The sequence below is a fragment of the Phoca vitulina genome, unplaced genomic scaffold (genome assembly GCF_004348235.1).
Source record: "Phoca vitulina isolate PV1807 unplaced genomic scaffold, GSC_HSeal_1.0 scaffold10, whole genome shotgun sequence".
NCBI lineage: Eukaryota > Metazoa > Chordata > Mammalia > Carnivora > Phocidae > Phoca > Phoca vitulina.
In genome coordinates, this window is record NW_022589713.1 from 10,638,427 (window position 1) to 10,660,805 (window position 22,379).

General features: G+C 37.8%; 1 pseudogene; it reads left to right on the plus strand.

Moving 5' to 3' along the window:
• Positions 1–22,112, plus strand: part of LOC116635220 — a 70,418-nt pseudogene extending 48,306 nt beyond the window's left edge.
• The last annotated feature ends 267 nt before the right edge of the window (positions 22,113–22,379 follow it).

Genomic DNA, 22,379 nt, shown 5'->3' on the forward strand with positions numbered 1-22,379 from the left:
TAATAATAAAAACTAAGTACAATTTTTTTTAATACAAGCCTCCTACTGAGAATAATAAAATCTTTTTTCTAGAAACGATAACATTTTGTTTGATTTGGATTCAAAGTTAGCATTCCTATAATCAAATCCATTGCAAATGTTCATCCTTACCTTCTAAGCTCAGGCAATAAAAGGGCAGGCCAGAAATAGCTGTACTGTGCCAACCACTGAACTAAACATAAAAAAAAGAATCCTTGTTCACAGGAGGCTTATATTTTCACGGAGGGGCAGGGGATATAGGAAATAGACAATTATAATAAGTCAGATGGTGATAAATGCGATAAAGACAAAGCAGGGAGGGGGGAATCAAGGGTAACTAATGAAAGATGGCAGAAGCAATGATTTTATGTAGGATTGTCAGACGAACCTTCCTTGGCTGAAACAGAGACCTGAGGAAAACAAGTTAGTAAGCCATGGAAGAAACTGAGGCAAGAGTGGGACCCTGGTAAAGGTTCCTGAGTAGATGCGTGTGTGATCAGCACACTGGAGTAAACAAGGGGATGGTGGTGGGAAATGAAGAGGTGCTTTAGATTATAGAGGTCCTTGTCAGTCCAAAGTGAAATGTAACATCATGGCAGGGTAGCCGGAAGGGAAAAGAACTGGATGAAAACTTGGGGTTGAAAACATAAATGAGACCAGACACAGCTTAATCAATCTCTACTCTCAGTCAATGGGGTTGAATATGGGAGAAGCTATTCAGCAATTCTGAATCACTCCTTATCCCCCTATTTATTTATTTATTTTTATTTTTTACTGAATGAACCAGTAAATATTTTGTGAGCATAGGCTCTGAGAAACTTAAGGATAATATCTTATCATTTAACTTAATTTTACAAATGCATATAGAAAACTATAATATGCCTAGAAACTTTCCAGTTATTGTGGAAGAAATCGAAGAAACACAAGGCAAGGCCTTATAATCACATTAGAGAGTCAAGAGATGCTTAAACAATGGACAAAATCCTCTTCTGGGGGATCTCCTGATGTGTGTACACCGCCTTTAAGATAGTGATCCCCTCCCACCTTGGAAGTCCAGTGAGGCAGAATACTCCTGTCCTATCAGTGATAGGTTCCCTAATCAGAAATACAGCCTCACACTTGGGACTTCAAATCCTGAACAAGTGATTTAACACTATATAGACTCAACAATATATTTAACAACATAGAGGGAATTCAAATTTCCCTATAGCACAGAGAGAACATAAGAAGGATTCTTCCTCCAGTTTGTATTTGCTGTGGGGTAAGCTGCCTAACCCTTGCTTTTTGTTCACTTTCCAGCCTGGTTTTCAGCCTTTCCATGATTCTATGAATCTCTGATTGTCATCTAGATAGCCAGAGTCCATTTCTATGGCTGATGACCAAGAAGTCTGTAATGTCAGTAATGGAAGGCAGGACAATTTGGGACATCCAGGGGACTAAAGCTATTACAAGTACAATCAAGAAAATACCATTGTTACACAACAATATAAATGTATGCAAAACACTGAGCTATACACAAGAGGTTATGATAGTAAGTTTTATGTTATATGTATTTTATCACAATAAAAAAAATAGGAAAAAGAGGGCAGGAGGAAACTTCTGATTTCAATGGTATAAGCATGTATCAAAACATCAAACTGTACATTGAAATATGTGCAGTTTATTTTAAGTCAATTAGGTCTCAATCTCTTTACAAAACAAATATTAAAAACCTGTTACTTTCTTATCATTTTATACTTATAAGAAAAAGAAATAATGGATGTTTGGCCAAGTCTTCATTAAAGAAGTAAAATTTGTATTGACCCTTGAGAGCTGAACAGAAATTAATTGGTGGTGCCTGGGTGGCGCAGTAGGTTAAGCTTTGGACTCTTGATTTAGGCTCAGGTCCTGATCTCAAGGTCTTGAGATCAAGCCCCATGTGGAGCTCCATGCTCAGCATGAAATCTGCTTAAGATTCTCTCTCCCTCTCCCTCTGCCCCTCCCACCCCCTGCACTCTCTCTCTCTCTCCCAAATAAATAAATCTTAAAAAAAAAAAAAAAAAGAAATTAAATTATCCCCTACCCCTCCATAGAATTTAGAAAAGGAAATTTAAAAAAAGAATTCCAAACAAAGTATTACCAGGCGAGTAGGGAGATACAGCTGTACATAATAGGTACTGGGGAGTAAAATAAAGAAGTGGTGTTAAGGAGTCATGAGGGCAAAGATATCGAATGGTTATGGAAATGTTAGCTTTTGGAAACTTTGAATATCAAGACCAGGATTGGGTACTTAAATTTCTATGCAAGAACAAAGAAGATGGTGAGTAGGAATCAATACCTTGGATATAAAATTCTAAAATGAACAACATCTGCTATTTAGAGTCTTGAATAGTTAGTTAATTTGTGTATTCCTATGAATTACTATTATTTCTATGGCATATCCTATAAATTGCTTTGCTGAATATCTTTTCCAGTCTTCTTCTAATGTGCCTTTGTGTGCTATGAAGGCTGGAAAGTTAAAAAATTAAACTTCTCAGACTCCCTTGCAGTTAGCTTTCCAGATATCATGTTCTGCCATCAAAGGTATTCATGCAAGACTAGAATTTGGATCTGAAGTAAATGGGAGAGAGGTGACATGAGACATCCATTTTGCTAGTGGAAATTGGGGCAGAGACAGCATGGAGCCGGGAGCCTTCATGGCAGCTTCCCAGGTAAACATGGCCATGGCAACATCAGCAGCTCTCTTGGCAGCCCATTTCAGGAGTGTGGCTCTTCTAGGTGTCCCTGGAAACTCAACCTAGAGTCTGTTTCTTCAGCCCTCCCAAAGATTCAGCAAGCCATTTAATACTCTGCAATAAATCTTGTTTGCTGAAACTAGCTCACTGGATTCTGTTCTCTGAAACTAACCCTGACAAATATTTGTTCTAACTGTACCAGTTTGGAAAAAACTACACTTTGTTAATGAATAGCATGTGTAGGTATAAAAACACAGTAACATATATCTTTCCTTTCAAAATTTTGAAATATTAAAATTCACCATATTATTATTACACCCAATGTCTCTCTGTACTCTTAAGGAAAGAGAGATCCTATTTATCTAAGTCTTATTTGGTAGAGACTATCAGTGTTAAAGAATAAGTATAATGTATGTATCCATTTTGGCATTTCCAAAATATTTTTCTTGATCAATTAGAAAAGTATAAAGTAGTTAATTCTGATCAGGAAACATTTATTTGGCAGGCCTGAGTGTCAATTTTATTCAAGATACTCTTTAATATAATATACTAAAATTAATTGTTGTAATGACAAGAAAATTCTATGATGCTATTAAATATCTTGAGGTGGGTTTTGTTTTGTTCTTTTTATGTAGCCTATTTACAGAGTTCACTCAGAGGCTTAAAGGTTTTTTTCCCATGGGAAAAGTGAAACAGATCCCTAGATTGCTCATAGTAGCAAATTTATCACTTGTTTTATCAAGAAGTAATTTGTTTTTAAGAAAAACATTTCACTGGTTGACAAGTGAAATAATAAAGCTATTCGGTTGTTGTCATTGTTTCTAAAAGGAGAAGAAGTGTGTGTGTGTGTGTGTGTGTGTGTGTGTGTGTGTCCAGTACCTAAAAACTACTGGCTTATCCTCTAACATAATGTAAGTATTGGGTATGTGAGTATGCTGGTATACATCCCATGATTAGGAAAGCATGGAAAACTGACTTTAGTATGCTTTTGGTCTTAGCAGCAGGATATAATCATTTTTAACAGAAATTATGAAATTGCACATTAGCATACTATGTACATTTCAGATTACAAGACTGCATATGTATATATATTGCTTGTGGATGCATTAAAAAACCTTTACTACCACATGTTCCTACTTTTTCCTTATTTGAATCAATTGCTAAACAAATTAAAGTCATACCGATGTTTCTTGACACAGTCAGGTCAACATTTAAGTATTTAACACATATATCTATTGGTTTAAATGTTAAGCATCTTATTTGTCTTGAAATACACTTTTTATAAAAATTTTTGGAAAATATACCAATGGATTCTGAAGAGATGAAACCTGAGACACAGAAAATTGTAAACAGAAATAAGTGAAACAAAAAGCCAATTTGATAAATTATTTATGAGGTACCTACTAGGTACTTTGCATGGACTTAGTATTGACTTAGATTCTATGATTATAGAAAGGTTTACCTAATGAGCACAACAAAGAATGACAGAGGAAAAGAAAAACATATTACTTCTAAAACTGAGACACACTCTAAGCCAGTTTAGTTTTTCATACAATGAGCTATGCATCTGGGCCTCAGGGCCACTTCCAAATGCCCTCCGGGAAGAGGGACAAAATGCAGTCATTCAGACCCTAAATATCTAACTGCATGACCCTCTTATAAAATCCTTTTTTATTCTGAAGGTGAGTCTGCTTCCTGGAATTTATGCTCAAATGCAATTTGGAGTTCTTAAAAACATTATCTCCTTAACTTAAACATTTTGCATTTGCATGAGACACCAGGGAATATGAAATGATGCACTAATTGAAACATGACTTAATAAGCAGTCCATGAAACCAGGAGAGCCCCTGAACTGTAATCCCAGCTTGGATACCACTTGCTGTGTTTCTTTGGTTTAATTGAATAACACACCAGAATTTTAGTTCCCCCATTTGTTGAAAGAAATAAACAGTGAAGCTACCAGTCACTGAAAAATTGAATAAATTAAATAGTTAATTTTGTGCCCTTTTGTAAGGATGAATTATATATGTAAAGTCGTGTTTGTTGAAAATAGAGCCTGCTGCCTAAAAGCCTCTTCTACAATGGAAAAGTCTACCCAAATCTATAGAGTATCTCTTGATTGCTGATTATTGATTTATCAAACTCAATTTTGGTATCTTTATTTGAGTGCTATGCTAATTGGCAATTCAACAAATTAAAATGGCATGAGTCATTAAGAAGAACAAGGTAAATCTGTATGTACTGACAGGAAATATCTCCAAATCTATTGCTAAATGAAAAATAGCAAGGTACAAAAGCAAAGTGTAGAGTAGTCCATGAGTTGTGCTTAAAAAGAGATGAGAGAAAGAGGGATGGGGGAGGCAGGAAGGGGAGAGAGAGGGAGAGGAAGAATGATTCTAATCCAATCACAAGGTGATGAGTTTTTCTGAGTACTTAAGAACACTTTTATTTTATCCTCATAAATACAGCACCTGTTTCAATGTCTGGTTCAGATGACATGGTGAGGGCATATATATATGTTGTGACTATCATCTCTAGGATGTCATTTAGACATTTCACATATAAAGCAAAAAGAGTTATACCCAAAATTAATAAAGATTTTGTATTATTTATTTTTCAGATTTTATTTATTTATTTGACAGAGAGAGACACAGCGAGAGAGGGAACTCAAGCAGGGGGAGTGGGAGAGGGAGAAGCAGGCTTCCTGCTGAGCAGGGAGCCCAATGTGGGGCTCGATCCCAAGACCCTGGGATCACGACCTGAGCCAAAGGCAGACCCTTAACTACTGAGCCACCCAGGCACCCCAATAAAGATTTTATAAACTTTTTTTTAAGGAGTTCTGAAATTGTAAGCCAGCAAAACACTGAACCAGTAAGGAAAGGATTAAGTAAACTGCATTATGACGACTTTGCTGAAATACTGTGTAACTAATAAAAATTAGTTTTAAAAGCTATTCAGTAATAAATAAAAATATTTAACAGTAGAAAGTTAAATGAAGGGGCGCCTGGGTGTCTCAGTCAGTTAAGTGTCTGACTTTGGCTCAGGTCTCGGTCCTGGGATCGAAGCCCTTGTTGGGCTCCATGCTTAGTGCGAAGTCAGCTTCTGTCTCTTCCTCTCCCTTTGCCCCTCCCCACATCTGTACGCTCTCTCTCTCAGATAAATAAATAAAATCTTTAAAAAAAGAAAGAAAATTAGGGGCTCCTGGGTGGCTCAGTCATTAAGTGTCTGCCTTTGGCTCAGGTCATGATCCCAGGGTCCTGGGATCAAGCCCCACATCGGGCTCCCTGCTCGGCAGGAGGCCTGCTTCTCCCTCTCCCACTCCCCCTGCTTGTGTTCCCTCTCTCGCTATGTCTCTCTCTGTCAAATAAATAAATAAAATCTTAAAAAAAAAGAGAAAGTTAAATAAAAAAACGAAGTATCCACTAAAATGGAACATATGCATTCCCTAGATCCAACAATTTCACTCCAAGGTATATAGCCAACAAAAAATGTGTACATATATTATTTACTAAAAGACAAGGACAAGAATTTTCATAACAATACTATCTGTAATCACCAAAAACTATTTATTTATTCACTCTACGATGGATGGACAAAAGCAACATCCTTCGGCCCCATCACATTTATTTTCTTATTTGGGTTATTTTCATAGGAAATATTTGATTGCCAACCTTCAAAGCACAGAATACGGAATTAGAAATCATTTTGGCTGGGACTCGCATAGAATAAAGATAGATATCTGTTTTAGAAGTCTTCAAAGTATCATGATACGTAGAAGACTGACATACGGCTGGACCCTGCAGTTCACGGACCGCACGCCTGACCAGCTGTGATGGGCTGCCTCTCTGTTGTCCGCAAGTGGAGGCGGACGCATGCCAGCACACAAGGCTTTTCCCAGTATTTCATGCACAGCTCCCTGCTACACTCTGGGAAACAACACTTCACTGAGATGGCAGCCTTTAGCTTCAGACATTAGTTGAGCCACCAGGAGCCAAGAGCTATCAGCAATAGCAGGGGAAAGTGAGGGGGAAAGCCCTGGCCAGAGACAGCACAGGCAGGAGACGGAGAAGGATGACCACAGGAACAGCAGGAGCCGGAGATGGCAGTAGGAGCCACAGGAAGAGATGCCATGAGCTGTTCACTTGGTATAATGACTGCCCCAAGGTGAATGCATAAAAGCAACAAATCATGACATCTCATTATAGGCTGGCTCTCGTGTCAGCCCTCAGTCGGCATGACTGATTCAGCTAAAAATAAAACCAATAATAAGAATCCCGATTCCCTGGGTCTCTGACACCTCAGAGCGGTAACTGCTTATGGATGGGACAGCTACAGCCTTCGCCAGCCTCAATTACTTCAAATAATAAAGTGTCACTTAACAACTGGTTTAAATAGTTTGAAGATTCCGGCAGTAACTACTTCAAAATAAAAACCCTGCCTTGTGTGTGTGTGTGTTTAATGTTATCTCAATACCACAACTGGTAAAAGAGCAGACTAGCTAAAAGGCATCAGAAACACCATCAGAAAATGTTCCAGCAGATACCCAAGCAGTTTCTCTCTCCCATCAAAAGGTAGAGGCTTCTTTCTGGAAGACAATTGGCGGAAAGCAAAGAATATGGTTGTTGTTTACAAAACATCATCTGTTCCTCCTTTAGGAATATCATAATTATTCTATTTTTTTTCCACAGAAAGCTCTCCGTGACCTCTCAATACACAAACAATAAAGCTCAGCTTAGGAACCTGATCCTAGGATCAGTCCTAGGATAAAGGTTGCTGTACTTCATATTCAGGGAGTGAAAGAAGAAATTGCGTATTTAAATTCAACTGATGTTAAAAGGATTTGCTTGTCCGAGCATTAAACATATTATGAGATTTAAATTACCATTATCCACAAAATAATCTCTTTGGAAATTAACCCAAGGCTGCAAATTTAGGTTGAAATTATTTAACAAGAGAGAATTCTATAAAATACTATATTGTTTCAAGGACAGGTTTTCAGAATTATATACTAATAGCCTGAAACTTAAGTGTATTTTTCAGTGTGTTTTTATTCTTTCATTCAACAAATACAGCTCAGGACCTACTCCTTACAAGAAAATGTGCTAGCCCTAAAGAGGATAAAAAGATCAACTGAAAGCAAAGTCTCCATGACTTTTCTTTTCAAGATTTATTTATTTATTTTGGGGGGAGCAGAGGGAGAGAGAGAGAGAGAAAGAGAGAGAATCCTTGATCAGACCTCTGCTGAGTGTGGAACCTAACAGCGTGGAGCCCAATGCAGGGTTCAATCCCAGGACCCTGAGATCATGACCTGAGCTGAAATCAAGAGTCAGATGCTTAACCGACTGAGCCACCCAGGTGCCCCAAAGTCTCCATGACTTTATAATATAATAGGGAAGTTGGCACATATGATAATGACAATTCAAGGGAATACATGATTTTATTATTGGACAACTTCTGTGGGTCTGACCCACTGTACCAAATGCCAAGTATACACCAATATTCTGGATTCTGGGAGCTCACAGTATATTGGACAGGGCAGTTATACAAGTAAACAAGTTACAAAACAACATGATAAAGGCAGGGGTACATAAAATGCTCTATGCTCTAAAAGCATAGAGGAGAAAATGGCTAATTGAGCCAGCCAGGGAAATCAAAGGGGATTGATTATTTCTGGCACCTAGCAGTTATATTGGGTTTTGCGGGATGGGTAGGATTTCACCAGGGGGAGAATGAAATTGATGACAGAGAGCATATTCCAAGCAAAATGAACAGAAGACACAAATAAAGCATAAATGTGAGAAATCAGGGGGATGATAGACACTAGGATCCAGTTTTTATCTACTGTCCTGACATTATTTAGTAGCACCCCCTTACACTCAAAAGCACTACCTTTCGCACGTTACAGTACATGGTCAAACTAATGGAAGAGCATATCTCAGTTCAGCACTACTGCAACCTTAGGTGTATTAGGGAAGATGGATAAGAATAAAGGAGGATATTAAGGAATCAAGATTTTTTTCATCTTGTAGGCAATAAGGAGACATCAGAAATGTTTAACTGGGGATATATCAGAATAGGTACCTTTTAAAGGCAACAGTAGAAAAATAAAAAAATAAAAAAAAAATAAAGGCAACAGTAGTTGGCTTTTTAGAGGCTGGACTGGGTTGTAAGGCATGAATAGTGTCTGATATTACAGGACTGAACTAAGGTATTGAAGAAGAAAATCCAGGTCCTGGTAAAATCAATAGGACCTTAAAGACTGATCAACAAAAGAAGACACAAGGACAGCCTTTTTTCTCAATCCCCACTGAAGCTGTCTGTAAACCTTTATCATGTCCTTCAAGCCTCCAACCATGTGTGCCAGACCCCAAGTGATAATCTAGGAACATGTCCACTAAGTCTCCTGGCCCTAACTCCAAGATTTTGTCCATCTCTCTCTTTATCTTCAATCGCTCTCCCCCTTATAAATATACCCATTTCTCCATCAATTAAAAAAAAAACAAAAACAAAAAAACCTTCGTTTTAAGTGTCTTCCCAGCTCTCTCAGCCCTGTCATCCCTATATTCTTGTAGGAGTGGTTTGTACTCACCATTCCCAGACTTCTACTGTCTCTGCTCTTTAGCAAATAAAAACAACCACAGTAATAACTAATATAGACTGAGTGCTTACTAGGTTCCAGGCACAAGACTTTGTGTGCTCTCTCCTATCAGTTTTCTCACTAAAACTCATAGTGTAGTTACTATTACTCGGAAAATGAGGCTCACAGAGGTCATCAAAGAGAGCTGCTCTCTGGAGAACCTCAGCCATCCCCTGTATATTTTTGACTCCTAATATAAATAATTCCAGAACTGTCTCTTCCCACCTGAGCTCCAGACATACCCTTTGAACCCCCTACACGACATTTCCATTTGAATAATCTGTTGAAAACCCAAACTCTATATGCATAACACTGAACCTATAATCACTCCCTTCAATTACCCCCTGCAAAAAACTTTCTGGTGGTCTACACTAGGTACTCGAGAGTAAATCTTGGTTCTTCCTTCTCTGCTTTCTTTCCTCCCTCAACCACCACTCTCAACTGTTTACCATGTCCCGTGAGATGCATCTCCAAAATCTTTTGCTATTCATGCCTTCCTTCCCCTACATGACCCAAATCCAGCCCCATAGCACCTCTTAACTACAGCATTACAATAGTCACATGCTTCAATCTCTCAACCACTCCATTCCTCCTCAACACACCAATGACAGCCATCTTGCCCACACAGAGGGCTACATCCGTAGCTATCCTACACAGCTCTGATCATACTCAGACTTAAAACCTCTATGGGCTCAAAGCTCAGCTCAAATGTCAGCTCCATTTTCTAACTGTGCTCCCTGCACAAAGGAGAGTTAGTTATCACGACCGTTTTCCATGATAGTTCATGCTAGAGCAATACTTATCCCATTTATAGTGTATAGCCACGCATGTCCTGTTTCTCCCCTCTGAGAACTCCCTTTTGCCTATGAGCATCTAGCCGAGTGCTTAGCATCCATGTTAAATAAATGTTTGCCTTATTCATCAATTTAGAAATGGCTGGATGATAACCAAACAGTGTCATGTCCATGTGCTGAAACAAGCTTTAATCATCTTTCCTTCCAAATATAAGGATATTCATGAAGAATTTTATGACAAAACTCTTACTAGAAAGAAAATGGTAGTGAAAAACTGTACCCAGCATTTCTAGCCTGAAGCAGAAGGTGCCAAATATCATGGAAACTTTATTACGAAGTGAATTTTCAGATAGGCTTGTATTCTGCAAAGGTGTAGAGGTCAGATAACTAGCCGATTAAATTCTCTCTGCACTTCCATTTTGAAGACTTATCTGAATGTTTCTAAGGTTTTTCTTCCCATCTCCCTTTGCTTTATCCTTCACACCCTCATCATTGAGAATGTTAATAGCCTTTAAAGAAATCAATATCCTGCCATCGGGCTCTCACAAGGAGTGCCGTGCAGGTCTGGCAGGTGAGTCATTATAGCACTGGTTATGGAAACAGCTGCAAACCTTTCCCAGGGACATCAGCTGGTATGCAAAAGGGCAGAATGTGGCCTTAAGATGAAACTGAATGCAAAGTCAAAATTAATTTAACTTATATTTTATTTATGATTCAATGAATTAATAATCAAGGATATTTGCATGGGCAAGTTTTTTAAGCAGTAGAGTATCCTTTGATTGAATTAGTATTTCCCTTCAAAAGACATTTTAAATATTAGCATAATAGAGCCTATTGGAGTGAAATCCAAAAATCCATTTGTGAAAATTCTTTATAACTTACGCAGGTATTACCAATCCAAATTAGTGGGTAGGTAGCAAGTGATGATACCCTAACTTATACAGGCTAAAGCCATGACAAATCTTGCTGTTATGGAATTTTCCTGTAGTAAAATTATATAAGAAATATGAGACTTATTGGTCTAACAGTTTCTGATCTAAATCAATATCCTTCAGCATTATTTTTCTAAATTATGTCCAAAAAGCCTATTGAAGTAAGAATCTACTTAGGTTCAAGAACGATAAACAAGGTAGGAATAAATGCTATTTAAATATCAGAAAGCTGGGGCATATCCAACTGGTTCTTTATTTCCCCAAATATATAACTATTACACTGCTTATGAATTTGGTATCTCCTTGGCTGCCCAAATCTTTAATTCCTGGTTGAAGTGCATACATCCAGATCTTTCCTCAGCAATTATTTTCATAGACATTCATATGGAGAAATAAATGATGGTATTTGAGGCTTTCATATTTATATCACGATGATAACATAATTCTGCAATGTATTTTTTACTTAATCCTTTTTGTGGTTAAGAAAAGCATAGAGTCAAATCCCAACTCTGCCCCTTTATCAGTGACCTCAGACAAGTTACTTAACCTCCTCTCTGCCTCAATTTTCCCATCTGGCAGATTGAAATAATAATACTACCTCCCTTGTAAGGTTTTGTGAGGTTTAAAATGCAAATCCTTTAGAACAGTTCTTGATACATGGCATAAACTCTATGTGTGTTGGCTTACTATTATCAGATGCTATTGTTTTCCTTATTTTTCTTAATTTCTGAATATTATCCCAAATTCTGGAATCTCTGGGGATCTCCTCCATCTCATGACTTTAAATACCATTCATACGTAGCTCTCAGATGTAGGTCTCTGAGCTGTACCTCACCACTAAATTGCAACTCACATATAGAACTGCCCGCTCCCCATCCCTAACAGGATGTCTAACAGACATCTCAAAGCTAGCGTGTCAAAACCTGTACTGCTGACCTTCCTCCAGCCCAGCCAGTCCTCCTACTCTCCTTCTAGCTGACCAGGCTAAAGCCCTTGGAATTCTCCCAGACTCATTCCTGTGTCTCTCACCCCATACCCTGTCTATCAGGAAATTCTAGTGGCCCTATCTTCCCTACACACACATATCCAAACTCTTCTCACTACATCAACAACCCCAACTCTGGTCACAGCTACAATCATTCTCACTTAGATGATTATAATAGCCTCCAAACTGATTTCCCTGCTTCCACCCTTGCCTCCTTTAGTCTGTTCTCCATACAGCATTAACAAGATTCTATTAAAACATACAACAGACCTGGGGTGCCTGGCTGGCTGGGTCGGTTAAGTGTCTGACTCTTGGTTCTAGCTCAGGTCATGATCTCAGGGTCATGAGATTGAGCCCTGCATCTGCTTCACACTAGGTATGGAGCCTGTTTAAGATTCTCTCTCTCGGGTGCCTGGGTGGCTCAGTTGGTTAAGCGACTGCCTTCAGCTCAGGTCATGATCCCAGGGTCCTGGGATCGAGTCCCGCATCAGGCTCCCTGCTCTGCGGGGAGCCTGCTTCTCCCTCTCCCACTCCCCCTGCTTGTGTTCCCTCTCTCGCTGTGTCTCTCTCTGTCAAATAAATAAATAAAATCTTAAAAAAAAAAAAAAAAGATTCTCTCTCTCCCACCCCCTCGGCCCCTCCCCCTGCTCTCTCTCTCTTTCCCTCAAATAAATAAATAAAGTCTTAAAAAAAAAAAATACAGCAGACCATCTCACTATTCTACTTAAAACCCTGCCATGGCTCCCCATCATTCAGAGTCAAAGACAGAGAGTCCTTACAATAGCTACAGGCCGTACCTACAAAAGCACCCCCACTTCTGACCTCACTTCCTACTAGTCTTTCCTCAAGTACTCTCTTCCATGAGAGTTACATGGCCTCCTTGCTATTCCATGAACTGTCAGGCATGCTCTCACTGCAGGGTTTTTACACTTAGTAGAACCCTCTGATCACACTATTTAAAATTACAAACCGGGCACCTGGGTGGCTCAGCTGGTTAAGCGTTTGTTTGCCTTCCACCCAGGTCATGATCTCAGGGTCCTGGGATTAAAATAAATAAAATATTTTTTAAAAATAATAAAATTAGGGGCACCTAGGTGGCTCAGTTGTTAAGCGTCTGCCTTCGGCTCAGGTCATGGTCCCAGGGTCCTGGGATCAAACCCCGCATCGGGCTCCCTGCTCAGCGGGAAGCCTGCTTCTCCCTCTCCCACTCCCCCTGCTTGTGTTCCCTCTCTCGCTGTCTCTCGCTCTGTCAAAGAAATAAATAAAATCTTTAAAAAAAAATAAAAATAAAAATAATAAAATAAAATAAAATTACAAACCATCCTTCCCATGTCCCAACTCTCACCCTGAGCTTCCTATCTCATTCCCTGCTTTTTCTCCATGACACTTATAGCAATCTTTCCCAATACTTTAGTTTTTAAATTTGTGTTTCTTGCCTATTTCTCCCTACTATAAGCCCCATGAAGGTATATATTTTTGTCTGTTTGTTCAATGCTTTATCTCTAGTACCTAGATAGTGCCTGGCACATAACTACTCATAAATATCAATAATAAGTATCAGTAAATATTTGGTAAATAAATAAATCAAGGCCCTATGATTTATTTGCCCATTTCTTGATGAGTGACATTTAAATTGTCTTCTGTAATGTGAACATCTGTGCATGTCTTCCTAGAGTAGATATTAAGCAGTGGAAATGCCGGGTCGAACAAAATCATCTTAAAATTTACTGCCCACCTGCCCTCCAAAAAAAATATGAAATAACTTATATTTCTAAGAATAATATGTAAAAGTACTCCTTTAAAATTCACCTCAAATATTTGTGTCTTTTAATCTATTGTTCCTTTTGCTTATAATATCCTCTTTGTCTTCAAATCCCATTCTCTCCCTGGTGAAATTCTACCCATCCTTCAAAACCCAACTCAACTGCCATGGTGGAGACATAAGCAATCTCCTCTGATTTACCTGGCTGGCTTAATTAGCCATTATTAAGTGTGCTTTTATAGCGTACTTTTATATACCTCTGCTTTAACCTTTATCATGTTGTTTTGTAATTTGTTTGTGTATCTGGCATTTGCACTATACAATGTGCTCTCAGAACCTAGAATATTAGTCTATTCCTAGATGCTGGTGGGATGTAGACAGAGATAAGTCAGTCAATCAATACAATAATATACTTCCTGGAATATTGTGGATTCTTGGTCCTCTCCTTCAGAGATTCTGATTCAATAGTTCCAAAGGAGGGTCCAGGAATCTGAATATTTATTCAGCACCTCCAGTGATTCTAATTTAATCCATCCACCAAGCATACCTTAAGGAATATAGTTATTAAGAAATACTAAGAAAAGTATAGTAGGATCAAGCATTATAGAATTATATCCTGATGTACTACCCATCATTCTTACAGGTGTATGGTTAAAAAATCATTTTTTACCCACTTTATTGGGGTATGATTGATATATAAAAAGCTATACATATCTAATGTATACAATTTGGTGAGTTTGGAGAAAAGTATACACCCATGAAATCATCACCATTTTCAATGCCATAAACATATCCATCACCTCCAGATGTTTCCTCCAGCCCTATTTTGTTGTTTAAAGTCTTGGTATTATTACGTATCTTCCCCAAAGCTCATGAATATCAGCCAACTGATATCTTCCCAAAAGCTCATGAATAATAGTCAATTGATTCAGTGAACTGTACATGAGAATAAAGACTTTACTGGCTACCATTCACCCTAGTTAAACTAAATCAAAGAACTCAAAATAAAACTTCTTATTGTTTTAGTGCTATGTTTCAACTTAGTGAAATATGAGCCAGAAGAGTTCATGTAGCTTTCAAATGGGAGGAAACAGGAGCATATGAGAGGAGAGGGTGTTGTCCGACACCTGCACACACCAGACACACAGAATAACTAGAACAGATATTCTTATCAGTCCCCACTTTATAGATATGAAAACAGGTTTAGAGTGGTTGAGTAATTCACTCACGTACACACCTCCTAGTAACTGGTAGAATTTAGATTTTTAACCCAGGTCTTTCTGATTCCAAAATTGATGCTTTTTTCCATTATACTATATTTCTCCCATATGCTGCAAATAAAATATACTTGAGTGTGTAAAAAAAAATGATTTGTGTTTCTTGCGATGAATTACCTAACACTACCATTTAACAGTTGTATAATCTTCTACTGGTCCTTTCATCTCTTTGGACTTCAGCTTCAGATGAAGGTAATGGATGGAAAAAAAATTGTGCCGACCAAAGAAAATCTATAGGAGTAAGACCAGTACATGGTAGCTGTCAGGAGATACCAAAGATGGTGACTCCATATGTCACTCTACAGCGCCCCCAGATGAAGACTATTATGGACAAGGTCTCTCTAGAATGAGTGAACAGGGCAGTGCTTAGAATGTGAGCCATATTCTGCTTTGGTACTAGCAAACAGAGACAAAGGGCCTAAGATCCATATTGAAGTACCTAGGTCCAAATTCCATCCCCACCACTCCACCACTCTACTAGCTATATGAAATCTGACAAAGCATTTAATCTCTCTCAGCCTCAGTATCCCATCCACCAAATGGGGATGATGGCAGGACCTTTCTCATGGGAGGATTAAATGAAAAAGTGAACCTGCCTTGCAACAAATCTCCCTTGTTATTACCTATTTTTATTATACCACAGTGTAGTCAAGTAGTCAATAGAAGCACCTAAAATTTCCATTCACTCACAAATAGAAATAAAATCCAATATGCTTAGGTGCCAAGAGCCAAGTCAGCAGGGTGTGTGTGCTCTATCTTGATGCCTATAAGAGCCTAGAAGTTTAACTTAAGGTTTCAATTTGTGTTTATTCAGTGTTGCATAAATATTATCTAAATAAAATTCTCAGGGAACTAGCAGCTTTGGATTTTATGTGATAATAGAGATTGTGATCTTCTTATCCAGGTCTGGAAACCTTATCACATGTTTTATCTACTTTGAGCAGCAGTGTATGTAATATTCTATTTGTCTGCTTAACCAGATCACTTATTTAATACTTTAATTATTCTCTTAACTTTTTATTCTCCATGTGTAATACCTGTAAGAGTATTTTTTATATTAGTGCATTAAGATAGTGTAAGCAGGGTGCCTGGCTGGCTCAATCGGTGGAGCTCGCGACTCTTGATCTCAGGGTTGTGAATTCAAGGCCCACATTGGGTGTAGAGATTATTTTAAAAAATTAAAAATTAAAAAATATCTTAAAAAGATAATGTAAGCAATCATGGCTTATGAATTGGTATTTGTTTTCATATGAAAAGATCTTATGAAATGTTCATGGTAGAACCAAAGCTTATGCTGTTTAAAGAAACAAAAAGATAAGTGTGTACATTGACCTATTTTTAATAAAGATACTACAAGAAAAATTTACAATGCCATATTTTAAACAAGTATAAGCAATTTTATAATATTTGATATTATTTTCTACCTATTACATAGGAATTGTTGAATGCCCATATTATGGATTATGTTTCTAAAGTATGTGTTCAATCCTCACACAAAACTAAGGTTTAGTTTATATTTTAAAATCAAAATTAATTATGTAAAAATTGTCTTTCTGGTAAAATCTATTACACACCAGAAGACGTGACTATATAACTGAATTAAAACATTGTTTGATCTGGTTAATTTTTTTTAAAGATTTATTTATTTATTTGAGAGATTGAGAGAGAGAGAGAGAGAGAGAGAGCATGCAGGGGGAAGGGGCAGAGGGAGAGGGAGAGAGAGAATCTCCAGCAGACACCACGCTGAGCACAGAGGCCTACACAGGTTTTGATCTTACAACCCTGAGATTATGACCTGAGCCGAAATCAAGAGTCGGATGTTTAACCGACTGAGCCACCCAGGCTCCCTTGATCTGGATAATTTTAATGTACATGTGCAATATATACAATACTTTGTGGAGCAAAGAAAATTATTATTTAACTAAGGTTTGAGAAAGCATGTAGACATTTAGTCCCACACAAAAAGTTGGGGGGGAGATGATGTGGGAAACAAAGGCAAAAGAAAAATTAAACTTCCTTACTACTTACAGCCCATTGACAAGTTCTTGAAAGAGGCAGAATGATACTCCTCTAGGAACTCAGCTGCCTCTATGTTAATATCTTGCTCAGGGTAAAAGGCAATCTTAGCCTGACCCCCAGGATCCTGTGAGTCTTTTAACATATAAAAATTCCTTTGGAAACTTCCTTTATCTCTACCCCCCAAGATACATGTTGGCAATCATCCCCCAAGCATATGACCCACCAATAGACATCTGAAGGGTCTCATGACTAAGGTTTTATTAGACACTAATAAATGACCTTTCCCTAACAATAGCTAGCCCCCTCAAGGTCCTGGAAACCTTGCTTCCAAAATTCCTTAGGGATTTACACTATCCCTAACCCCCTCCCAACTTGAAAGTATATAATGGGCCACTCCTCATGACCCAGTGCAGCTCCTTCTGCCCCCAAATGATTTTTAATTAAGTCAAGAAAATAATATTAAATGGTATGAAATAATCAATCTTGTTGGAATACCAGTAATGTAAAATCAGTTGCCTGAAATCTATAAATCATAGAAGGCCCCCAAAGTATCTTAGCATCAACTTCAGAAGCAAGTTTGTTTACTACAAAGCATGTGTAAGAGTGATCAAATAATTCATCTTTAAAATTTCTAATTATTTTAATTTCTAAACTTTCTTATGAAAAATAATTGAAAGGAGTAAACTTCTCATATTATTAGCTACTACTAATTACAGACTACTTTTATCCACCATCTTAAAATAGTTTGAAAAATGAATGAAAGCTATTCAAGACTTAGTTCATTTATTTTGTCTAACTTTATTTTTCATGCTATCAACGTTCTTTCACTTAACTTTCTACTTATAAATTATTATAATAAAGTAAGTTCATATTAGAACACTGGATTGCTTTGTAAACAACAAATGTCTCAGTTGTTACTGTAAAGGACAAATGTGGTATCAAATTAAATTTTTTATATTTATTTTCTTATAAGACCCAAACTTACATTTCGGGGACTTTTATTCAAAATCACTACTGCTGAATTGCAAAATGTTGTCTTTGTCCTTAAGACCATGACAGAGAATTTTATCTGCATTCAAATTGCCTACTGGTTTGTGGTATTTCAATAATAAAACAGCAGGATTGAAGGCTCATGATGAGAAATCTGACTAATTACCTGTTAGATGATAGATGGTTGTAACTAGGCAGTGCCAGTCACTGAAAACAAAACACTTCGAGATATCAATCAGCTTCCTGACAAATCCAATTTCCCTCACATTCAGCGGACAATAAATGGGAATTTTACCTCTACATCTACAGAGTGCAGAGTTTTAACTTTAAAATATGCATAATGATATTTTAATAAAGTACAGGTTTTTAATAAGTATTTAAATACCCGACATATTCATATTTCAATCTTACAGCTTTTAAATAGATAGGTGGTGGAAATAATTAACATTGTAAATCTGTATTGTATTCCATTGAGGAGGGCAAGGTGTACTTAATAGTAGTTTTCTTATTTTCTTTCTGCATTTACATTTAACTCAAATTATTCACAACTCTAATGGCTGTATTCACTCTCTTCATTTTTTTTAATTTTGTGGTAAATGAGTTGGATGTACATTCTACATGAGATCCAAAAAAGCAGAATGTCCCATTAACACTGCCACATATCAGCATGTGGGCAGAGTTAAAGCAAAGAGGGACTGAAGCATGGAAATTGAATGTAGGCCCAGAGAAACACCTCTTTCTCCCTTATAAGGAGTGATTACATAGTTAATATTTGAAATTTATGATTAACCCTAATAAGTTATAACCTTAAATATCCAATTTTGTGATAAAAACAAGAAAATTAAAGATGGCAGAGAAATGGAGAAAAGAAGAGAGATTATTTGCTTCCTATTTATTGAAGAAAATTGAATTTGTAGGCAAAGATCAAAAAGTTTAACAGTATATAGTCTGAAAGCAGGCACTTTCAAATGTTAGTGGGAAAGTAAGTTGATACACCTTCACTGAAGGACTACTTGACAACAACTATCAAAATTTAAATGCTTAGACACAGTAATCCACTTTAAGGATGTCTCCAATAATTACCCTCATATATCTCTTTGAATGTTCACTGTAGTACCATCTTTAATTTTTTTTTAAATATTTTTAACTGGAAATAACTTAAGGTCCCTCCATAGAGGATGAGTTCAATATAGTATTTACAGGCATACAATAGAACACTATGTAACTAAATATAGTCTTTTAAAAAGATTAAGTAGATCTCTATGTGCTGTTCAGGAACAACATTCAAGGCACATTTTAAGTGAAAATATGCCAGAAACACCTGAGCTCTTTAGAAGAGTTTAAATTAAGGGGTATAAATACATGTTTGATTATTAATAGAAAATTTATGAAGGGATACATAAAATGCTAGCTATGGCTGTCTTTGGGAAAGGAGTTTAGAGACATGAAAGGGACTACTTACTTTCCATTGCATACTCTTAAATTTTTTGAAATTTTATCATGCTCTTTTATATCCTTTCCAGTGATAAATTAAACAAATGAAAAAAAGAGAAAAAAGGAAGGAAATACCTGCACACAGATGGGTCTGTTTTACTGCAAAGCCCATTCCTCTGTAGCTGCTTCACAGTCAAAAACTTGAGGAGGGGTGATTAAATTTTTTAAAGCAGCCTAAATTCTGCATGTTCCTGACATAATCGTGAGAACAGAAACAAAAGACATGGCCTGAGTCGATACTAATGAGCTGAACTTGAACATGACCATCCCCTGAGGCTGACTGCTTGGCTGTGACCTAGTCTGTGACTAAGAACTGTGATTGAGTGTTTGAGGACTGCAGTATCTAATCCCAGCCACCTGGGAGAATGAAAGGTCACTCGGGCAGTGAAGCACTTCAGGCTTACACTTTGTCTACCCAGCCAGGCAAAGAAGGGGATTTACAAGGACTATAGAACTTAGTTGGAAAAGTTGGAAACTCCTCCCCAACTCATCCTATTCCATAATACTGTGAAGCTATTGGAGTGAGATACCTGTTCTTTCAGGGCAATAAAACACATGTTGGTACACACATTCATATACACACGTATAAACACACACCATGCTTTGCCCTCTCATGTACTCTTTGCAGGATGGAAATTAGATATCTGCAAAAGTCAAAGAAAACCTAGAAACAACAAAATATATTATCAGAGCTAACCTTATCAGTAGAAGGAATAAGTCTTCAAACAAGGCATGATTAAGAAGCATTTATATATTTGACTGGCAAGCTCTACCACAGAAGGCATTACCACGTTAAATACAAAATCAGAAGTTTGGGGCACCTGGGTGGCTCAGGTGGTTAAGCAACTGCCTTTGGCTCAGATCATGATCGTGGGGTCCTGGAATTGAGTCCCACATCGGGCTCCCCCTGCTCTGCAGGGAGCCTGCTTCTCCCTCTCCCTCCACCTGCCACTCCCCCCACTTGTGCTCTCTCTCTTTCTCTGTCAAATAAATAAATAAAATCTTTTAAAAAAAAATCAGAAGTTTAAGGTATAAAAAACGTGATGAGAAACTAAGGTAGAGGTGTGACCTCTATAATGACAGGCCATCTTGGAATGATAAGGCACAGAAAGCAGAGATAGACTTCAAAAGGAAAGAGGAGATTTAAAGCAAAATCTTTACTTGTTTTTTGTTTTTTAGAGAGGGGGAGAGGAGGGAAAGGGATAGAGAATCTTAAGCAGGCTCCATGCCCAGTGAAGAGCCCTACATGAGGCTCAGTCTCACAACCCTGAGATCATGACCCAAGCCGAAATCAATAGTCAGATGCTTAACTGACTGAGCCACCCAGGCGTCCCAAAATCTTTACGTGTTTCTAAATTTAACCCAGGCCCACCCAGTTCTAATCAGAAAATTTGTATGTACAGTAAGGCTACAGATACTTGTATAAATAATAGAAAAAGAATAATTCCTTTACCTTCTAACATCTTTTCAATTAAATATATATTTATTATATATACTTCAAAATATAAAGATTAACTATGAAGACAACAAAGCATTTAAAAAATTATATTAAGTAAGAAAATAAGAATAATTATGTGCCATATGAGAATGTAGAGCAACTGGTACTCCACACATAAAGATTGAATATGGGAAAATAATGCAGATGGGGGATGCCTGGGTAGCTCAGTCCATTAAGCCTCTGACTCTCGATTTCGGCTCAGGGTCATGATCTCAGGGTCCTGAGATGGAGTCCTCATGGGGCTCTATGCTGGGTGTGGAGCCTGCTTAAGAGTTTCTCCCTCCTCTCCTTCTGCCCCTCCCCCCTTAAAAAATGCAGCTTGGGATTACCAACATACAAAAAAATTTAAAAATATAAAACTCAAAGAGAAAATGTTAGCATGTTATTTAAAAAATCATAGGCTTTTGGTTTGGTTTTTGGCTCAGAGGAGAGGAAGGCACAACTGTCTTCGGTCATCCTGAATCCGGGTTCATCTGACACCAGCCACCTCCACCATTCCACTTAAGTGGGACCCCAACAAGACCAAATTCGTATACTTGAGGTGACCAGTGGGGATGTGGGTGCCATGTCTGCCTTAGTCCTGAGGATCAGTCCCCTGAGTCTATCTCCGAAAAAGGTTGGTGATGACATCGCCAAGGCAACTGATGATTGGAAGGATCTGAGGATTGCAGTGAAACTGACCATTCAGAACAGACAGGCCCAGATTGAAGTGGTACCTTCCTCTCTCTGCCCTGATTATCAAAGCCCTCAAGGAATTGCCAAGAGACAGAAAGAAGCAGGAAAACATTAAGCACAGTAGAAATGTCAGTTTTGATAAGATTGCCAACATTGCTGGACAGATGGGGCACCGATCTTTAGCCAAAGAACTATCTGGAACTATTAAAGAGATCCTGGGGACTGCCCAGTCTGTGGGCTGCAGTGTTGATGGCCAACACCTTCATGACATCATAGATGACATCAATAGTGGTGCAGTGGAATGCCCAGCTGGTTAAGAACTACAAGGGAAAATATATATTTTTTAAGATCTATTTATTTATTTATTTATTTATTTATTTATTTATTTATGAGAGTGTGCATGAGAGGGAGGGAGGGCAGAAGGAGAGGGAGAGTAGCAGACTCCCCGCTGAGTGTGGAGCCCGACAGGGACTGGATCTTACAACCCTGAGATCATGACCTGAGCCAAAATCAAGAGTTGGAGGCTTAACCAACTCAGCCACCCAGATACCCCACAAAGGAAAATATTTCAATAAAGGATCATT